Here is an 8,928-nt window from a genome sequence, read left to right as displayed (position 1 = left end):
GTACTTAAAATATACACTCTTCCCTTGTAATGAAATGTAATAATTATTATGATCTCACATGCAAATAAATACCTGCTTTCTATTTTCCACTGAAAATTGTCCAAAAGCTTTAAAATTGTAAGGATGTATTTTTAAAATAAAATACAAATCAACTCTCTTGAATTTCTATAAACCCTCTATATTTCTGCATAATTTTGAATAAACAAAAATTAAAAGTAGAGTGTATCAACAGAGCATATAAAATCAGAGTAATTAATACAGGCCAAGCAGTGGTGGCGCACACCTTTAATCCCAGTACTAGGGAGGCAGAGGCAGGCAGATCTCTGTGAATTGGAGGCCAGCCTGGACTATAAAGTGAGTTCCAGGAAAAGAGCAAAGCAAACCCTGTCTCGAAAAAAAGAAAAAAAAAAGAGTAATTACTACAATAAAAGTTATTAAAGATAGATATTAATGGAATTTTTAGTGTCATGCTTATTCTTACTGGTATGCTATGTGGGAGGTGAGTGTCAGAGCTTGGACAAGGCCACTCTTTTAAACGAGTAACTGGATGAAGAGATAATCCACATTTAGGAGATATTCCAAACGCTAATGGCTTTTAAGAGGTAAAACTGAGGGCTTTCTGTGCTGTCAACTCCAAGGCACTTAATCAGGACTCCCATGCCCCTTAGGACTCTGAGTCTGGTCCCGTGTTGATTAACTTTCAGTTATTCCACACCATACCTACAAAAGACTTTCCAGTTTTTAAAACCTTCACACACAAAGAATCCACTTCTTAGGAGCATAAGATCTATTCATCGAACTGATAACAACCAGACTAAGGTAACGATCAGTCTGTATGTAGGACTTGAAAACCACTGTTTGACCTGTGTGGAAAGAGTTAATTCCTGTGAAGACGTGTCAGTAGTATGGAACACGAGTTGCTAAATGGTCTTTTAATAAAAATCCCAGAGCCAGAATTGGGGTGAATGCTGAAAGATTACAGAGACAAGGAACAAGCTAGAGCCACCACCTCTTACCACACCAACTCCTCGGCCTGAAAAAGCCTCTAGCCCAAAGGGACCTTTCTGCCAAAAAGCCTCTGGTTCCTCTCTCCTCGTGCTATCACTTCCTGGGATTAAAGGCATGTGTACTTCCCAGTACTGGGATTAAAGGTGTGTGCCACCACTGCCTGACCTCTATGTTTCATCTAGTGGCTTGTTCTGTTCTCTGATATGCAGGTACATTTTATTAGGGTACAGAATACATCACCACAATAATATTGTATTTAGTACTCTACATTTCTTCAATTATTTCAAAGCTGGTGTTTATATACTACATTAGTTTGGTTCTATATTGTTGTAACAAAACCATGGTGATTGAAAGCAATTTGGGGAAGAAAAAATTATTACATCTTTCAAGCAAGAGGCCAGCATGAAGGGAATGCAGCAGCTCAAGCAGGAATCTGGAGGCAGGAAGTGAAGCAAAACCCATGGAGGAGTGCTTTGTACTGCCTCCTTTTTCATGTCTTGCTCAGCTTGCTTTCTTACACAAAACTACATGCCCAGGAGTGGCAACACCCACAGTGCTCTCTGGCCTTCCCACATCAACCGTTATTCAAGAACATTATGCAGAGATGTGCCACAGGACAATATTTAGGAATAGCTCCAAAACGGTAATTGTCTCTCCCAGACATGTCTGTAATTATGTCTGGTTGACAAAATCAAGCAGCAAGTGCTGAACCTAGAACATTTAAAAAAGTATGCTACCTTCTGAGCAGATGTGAATGAGGCCAGATGCTCACATATATACTCTACCTCTCATTTTCAATTTGTTGAAAACTTTTTAATCAAACTTTTAATGATTTAATTCAAATGATCAAGACATTTATTAGACAGTTGCCTTCCATTGAAAGGGTTAGGCTTTTTGAGCTGAAATGAGCTTTTAAAAGCTATCTCATTAGCTGTTAGACCAGCCCTTCTTCTAGCCTTCTGTCAGGACTGTGTAGCTCATTTTCAGAGCAGACACGAAGGCACAGTCACAAGTCAGTTCCCTGACACACTCTAGGGAGGGCAAAGCATACTATCGCAATTGTTATGGGTCACAGGAATGTTTAAATTAGGGATCCACAGAGTGCTCCCACAGCTGTGGCAATGGGAGAGGTAGTTTCTCATTTGTATTTGGATGGGATGCAGTGAATCTTGACGAGAGAAAAAAAAAAAAAAAAAAAAAAAGCAACCAACCAAAAGCAAGCTGCTCTTTCTTTTCCCAAACTGGTTGACTCTAAGAAACACACACCTCCTCCAACAAGGCCACACCTCCTTCCTGAAACAGTTCCATCAACTCGGGAACAAGCATATGAACCTATGGGAACCATTCTCATGCAAACCTGTTGAGGAGCAAATCCAGGGCCTTGTGAAATCTTGATAGTCAGTCAGTCTACCACTGAAACAAATCTTTAAACTTTAAGGCTTGGTTTTTAATTAAAGTTTAATATGACTTTATTTTTTAAGGTACACATTTACAAAACAGCTACAAACTCCTCCTCATTTTGTTGACTATTCTGTGCTTACATTCTGAAGAAAATCACAACATATTTCCCTTATGACATGAAGAGTTTGTTGCTAGTACCACTAATACTGAGCTGAGCATTTGCATCCTTGGAAAGACTGAAGGAACAAGGGACAGGGAGGGGGCAATACTTTCAAAGAAAGGAAAGCAAGATATGTCAAAGTGCTGTGGGATGTTGTTCTGTAGGCTGTGAATATGTGTTGCTCTGGTTGGTTGATTAATAAAACGTTGGTTGGCCAGTAGCCAGGCAGAAAGCATTAGATGGGGTGAGGAGACGAGAATGCTGGGAAGAGGAAGGCCGAGTCAGGAGTCACCAGCCAGACACAGAGGAAGCAAGATGACAAGGCAGAACTGAGAAAAGGTACCTAGCCACATGGCTAAACAGAGATAAGAATTATAGGTTAAATTAAGTGTAAGACCTAGTCAGTAATAAACCTGAGCTAATGATCAAGCAGTTATAATTAATATAAGCCTCCATGTTTTTAATTGGGGGATGTGAGTGGGAAAGATTTGTCCCAACCGGCAGCCAGCCATGACCCAGAACACAGGAAAACTTCTGACTACAGTTCAAGGCCAAGGGCATGTACTTCACAACTAGATGAGTCTGGAAGCAAGTGTATTTTTATTCCTCTTTAATTTTGTATGAGTGTTTAATCATTATTGTTTAGTTGAATTTCTTTCTATATGGATGGAAGTCAACATTTAAAACACCATAAATAGAAATAATCTTTTCCCAAATTCATTGACTCTCAAAGAGTTTACTGATTTGTTATGGAAAGATAGTCTGCCTTCGCTTGAAGCTCTTGCCCTCATCGTGTCTCGTCTTCCAGCCCCATTCAGTTTCCACCAGAGAAGGGCAGCTTGGCAGCAATGCTGCTGGAAACCAACACTGAAGAGGAGGAACATGAGTCTGTAAAGCATCTTCCTACAATATGCAAATTGTACCAAACATAAATTTCATCCTTCCAACCCCTTTCCATCCCCCTGCCACACTCATGCCAGCATGGGAAAGAAAAACATCTTGTGTTTTACAACTTTTGTTATCACAGAAATATGCAACTTTATAAAAAATGAGTGCCAAAATCCCTTCCTTGGACAGTTCTCCCAGGCAGTCCAGGAGGCTGAGTCACAGCACTGATCATAAAAGCAAAATGAGGCTCATTTCCAGTAACGTTTAATGAGTTTCCCCAGCTGCTATGACTTGCAAAGTATCTTTAAATGTGGAGATAGAGTTACTTTGAAAACTTGGTCTGATTTTTATCTTCTGACTAGTCATGTGTAATGCATATTAACAGATTTCCTCAGATGGTGCCTTTATTGCATGCTCATGATGACCAGAGAGAAACTATGTCCCCTTATAGTGCTATTGGCTTTCCTAAATGTAAGCAAGCTGTCTTATATCTTATATTGTGGTGGTTTTGAATCACCATGTACAGGTCACAGGAGAAAGCTGCAGTTGCAACATTACTACCAATTACAGGGTTGTTTTCCCAAAGCTTTTTTGGTTTCACACTTTCTCCTCCCCTTAAAAATGCCCAAACATAAAAGAGAACAATAAATACTTTAGGCTATAATAAAAACTTAATTTGCTCATTCTAAGTGTAAATTTACAAAGATTGCTGAGATAAAATTGACATTTTAATTATAGATTGCATAGGAAAAGGGCCATATTTCATTGAACATTTTCAAGTTATTCCATTTAAATGGCATTACACATAGAGCAGCTCAATCATTCATTCCTGGAGGCTTGATGATCTCGGATAAATGGTGAAATTTGCACTTCTAAATAATTAGTTTAAGTATCATTAAGCTTTTAAAAGCCCATTTCTGCTTATTATAGTTTATATATTAAAATGTATTTACTGAGGTTTCAGATTATTTCAAGTATGAGAAGAAATGCCCAAGTATTTGACTAAAACTACATTAAGGTGCAGATGTCTCAGGTGAAGAAAACTTGAAGCTGCCTACTTCTCTGTCTGTCTTCCCTTTTCCTTGGCCATTGTAGCCTCTTACTTCTCCTACAGTCTAGCTATATGATGGGTTATGTATAGTATATATGTACTATATATACTATAAATATATTATAGTCCTGTATACTGACTCTATGCACACAGCTATATCCTATTCAACACCTGGAGACAAATTCCACCTTCCATGAAGATGATTGTAAGTCAGAGTGTAAGTAAGAATATTGAATACTGAAGTGTTGATTCTAGTTTATGCAGTTGGGATTGGTCTGCCTATTTTCCTATTCCCTGACCTGAAGAGCCAGTGCTCAGGACTTTCTGCCTTTAAAATGACTCCTGCCTAAAAATCTCAATTATATTCCTCTAGATTTTCAATGATATAGCTAGGAATATATGGAAAAATTTACAAACTCCCTGACTTGAACATTTACACTGAAACTCTCTGAGATAAATGTAAAATACATAATTCATAAAGTAAGTCAAAAAATTAAAACTGTATCCCACTTCCTAAAAATGTGTCCTTTACTGAATGGTGTTTTATTTATAGACCACAGCAATGAGGTTAAAGAAAACACACCTGCACCAAACATTTATCTCACTGAAAAAATGCAAGCAGATTGAGTCATATAACAATCTGGCTGTTGTCATTAATATAATTCTAAATTTGATGATCATAAATAGCAGACAAACTGAGGCTGTCCAGAGTTGATTATCCAGTGACAATGTTTTTGAAAATCAAAAGATGAGCTTGTCATCAGACTGCAAGTATACACAGCTGTGGGTAAGTACACATGGGTTGTTTTGTTAATAATAAAAGGTCATGGATTTGAGACAGAATGGGAAGGAGGAGTTAGAGAAGAGAGGGATGGGGAAATGATGTAAATACTATACTCATATATGAAATTGTCAAAACATACATTTAGAAAGAAAAATTGGCTACATAAATAACACAGATAGCATCTGTGCCAATTTCTGGTTGGAATGCTGACAATATGCTGGAACCAAATGTTAAGATGTCTTGGATCAAGGGATGAGATGTCAACTGTAAGATGGCACTGACCATGGAAACACAGGTTAAAAGCTATAAATTGTACCCTAATACCACTTGTCCAACTGACCAGGCTTTACATTTCTTGCTCCAGCTTGTCTATAAAATCAGTGGTATTGGTATTGTCTCTGTGGGCTTAGGGGAGGCTGTTATTCTCAAACCTACCATGATGGTTACGTTTGCTGCAGTCAATGTCACAACTGCAGTAATGTCTTTGAAATACACATCATGGCCAGCCTTGAGTGAAGCACTTCTTGGGGAACAGCATGGCTTCAAGGTAAAGAACATGTCTCTTTAGTTTTACAGTATTGCTAATGAGAGCAAAAATGACCCACCAAGAGAAGCAGCTGGTTTTACAGCTCAGATGAAAATCCTGAACCTTGAAGGTCACATTAATGCTGGCCATACTCCTGTAGTGTGTTGTTACACAGCTCTTGGCTAGGACCCTGTACTAGGTTGTTACACATTTCCTGTGTCTTGCAAATTTGCTGAGCTTAGAGAAAACATTGATCACCATCCTTGTAAGAAGATGGAAGATGGTGCTAGATCCTTGACACCTGGTGATGCAGACATTGTTGGTATCGTTCCAATCACGCCCATGTGTGTGGAGAGCTTCTCAGACAATCTTCTTCTGAGTCATTTTGCCGTTTGTGACATGGGGCTTGCTGTTTGTGATGTGGATGTCGTCAAAGTCTTGGGCAAAAAGGCTGATGAGTCTGCAATGTCATGAATTCTTCCCAGGAAGCTCAGAAGGCTAAATGAATATTATCCCTAAAATCTGCTATGCCTATCTTAATCAGTGGCAGAAGAACAGTCTCAGAGATGTTTATCTTAACTGGACACTTACATTTAACTTTAAAACATTGGTAAGTCATAACAATGCATTATAAAACTGCAGAAATTAAGGAAAGGAGATGTTTTGTGGAGTGTGTGTGTGTGTGTGTGTGTGTGTGTGTATGTGTCACATACATAAGTTATTAGTTTTACAATCAATAGTTTTTAATGGAAAAAACTTGACCAAAAATATGTCACAGAACTTTAAGACTCTTTAAAACTACTTAAATAGGAAAAATAATTAAACCAATTAATATGAAAATTAAATGGATAGTTCTCAAAATAAGTAAAACTGTATCTGTAAGAAAAACCAGAAAGAAAAGAATCTACCCAATGAAGTTAAAAGTGTCAATGCAAAAGTTACAGTCTACCCACTATTCTCCATGTGCAAGAAAGAAAGTATCTATTAACACCATGTTTCTTCTTCTACAGTAACTAACTGCATGGGAAGGAAGTGTTCTTTCTAGTAGATAGATATTACTGGGTGTTTCCTGGGGAGAAAGACTGGTATGGGAAAACAGAGGGTGGGTTAGAAAACATGGATGTTCTGTGGGCAAATAGTTCTTCAGTTATCATAGGCCTTTTCTTTCTCATTCACAACAAATTATTCTCTTTTTCAAAGAACATAGAGTCCAGTGGGGGAGAAGTCCAAGCAGGGCTAGGCGGTATTATTGTCTAGGATATATGTCCTAGTTAGTTTTTTTTTTTTTCTTTTTTCAGCTTCATGCAAGCCAGGGTCATCTAGAGTGAACCTGAACTGAGAAAATGTCTCTATCAGATTGGCTTGTAGGCAAATCTGCTGTGGATATCGCTCTATATAAATAAAACACTGATGGCCAGTGACCAGACAGGAAGTATAGGTGGGACAAGGAGAGAGGAGAATTAGGGAAACAGGAAGAAGGAGGGAGAGACACTGCAGCCACCGCCAGGACAAGCAGCATGTAAAGACGCCGGTAAGCCACCAGCCATGTGGCAAGGTATAGATTTATAAAAACGGGTTAATTTAAGATATAAGAACAGTTAGCAAGAAGCCTGCCACGGCCATACAGTTTATAAGTAATATAAGCATCTGAGTGATTATTTTATACTTGGATTGTGAGACTGCAGGGCTTGGTGGAACCTGGAGAGAAGCCCTCCAGCAACACAAATCTGTGGAACATTTTACTGATTAATGACTTTTGTTGGAGGGCCCTGCCCACTGTGGACAGTGTATCACTGGGCAAGTAGTCCCGGGTTGTATGAGAAAGCAAAAAGAGCAGGCCATGGGGAGCAATCTAGTAAGTGATAACCCTCCATGGCATCTGCTTCAGTTCTTGCCTCTAGGCTCATGCCTCAAGTTCATGTCCTGATTTCCCTTGACAGCGAACTATTACTTATTAGCCACATAAATACTTTTTCCTGAAGTTGCTTTTGGAAATATTTGTCACAGAAATAGAAATCAAATAAAGACGATATATAAAGAATTCAAATTTCAACAATAAAACAAGGCAAATAAGCTGAACCAGACAGTATAATTAAAAACACTGCCAAGGCCTTAGTGGCAGCATTTCGTGAAGGAGATGTATGAGTCACTTATAAGCACCTGAGAATACCCACAGCATCCATAATCACCAGAGAAATGGAAATCGAACTCACAAGACACCACCTCACACCTACAACAGTTACTACTACAAACCAGAAAAGTGAATGTTGGTAAAGATTTCAAAAGCCATTGTGAAGTGTTAGTGAAAACATAAGATGCTGTATCAACAGAAGAAAACAGTTTGTTTGCCATTCAATTTACCACTTCTGCTTCTGTATACATACAACCACAGATACTTACAGCTCTTAATATCTCACTAATCATTTCTTTACCAGTGTCCCACAACTTCTGACATGTTAACTCTTCCTTTGGAGTTTTCTCTAATATTCTAGATTTTCTTTATATTTCTTTGTTTACTGTTTATTAGTACTTTTAAATTCACACATATTTTTGACTTTTCCATTCTGGTTATTGATTTCTAATTTTATTGCTCTGATTGGAGACCGAATTTAATATTACTTCTATCCTTTTACACTCGAGTTTCCTCAAAAGCTCCATTCATAGGGTACATGTGAGATGTTTCATGAGCCCTTGAGGAATATGAACACTCTCTTCTGGTTGGGTACTGTGTCTGCATGATACCTGTTGGGACTAGCTTATGTACACTGATGGTATTAAATCTCCTATCTTGAAGGTCTATAGCTTAGAGTGCTTTTTTTTTTTTCCCCAGCATCAATCTGTCTCTGGAAGAAACAATATCATGTCTCTTAACATTTTTTTCCTGAGCTTGACAGACCTCCCTGAACTACTTTCCTCTCCTCAGTCTCCTTCAAAGGACTGGCCTAATAGCCTACACTTTCTTTGGCAAAAGGGATTTCACCTAATTGCCTATAACTATCACCTCTACTGTTTTTTTACAACACTATTACATTTGAAGTGTTCAGTTGCCAGTGCTGTGGTGTCCTTGGCAAACAGGCTTGGAGCTGCCTTGTGGTCTGCTTCCTGTCTTG

General features: G+C 38.5%; 1 pseudogene; it reads left to right on the top strand.

The window, feature by feature from the left end:
• The first annotated feature begins 5,563 nt into the window (after nucleotides 1–5,563).
• LOC143267689 (elongation factor 1-alpha 1 pseudogene) lies at nucleotides 5,564–6,292 on the top strand (annotated as a pseudogene).
• The last annotated feature ends 2,636 nt before the right edge of the window (nucleotides 6,293–8,928 follow it).

This window comes from Peromyscus maniculatus, chromosome 10 (genome assembly GCF_049852395.1).
Source record: "Peromyscus maniculatus bairdii isolate BWxNUB_F1_BW_parent chromosome 10, HU_Pman_BW_mat_3.1, whole genome shotgun sequence".
Classification (NCBI taxonomy): domain Eukaryota; kingdom Metazoa; phylum Chordata; class Mammalia; order Rodentia; family Cricetidae; genus Peromyscus; species Peromyscus maniculatus.
The sequence above is the reverse complement of the archived record's forward strand: the minus strand, read 5'-3'. Positions and strand labels throughout refer to the sequence as shown.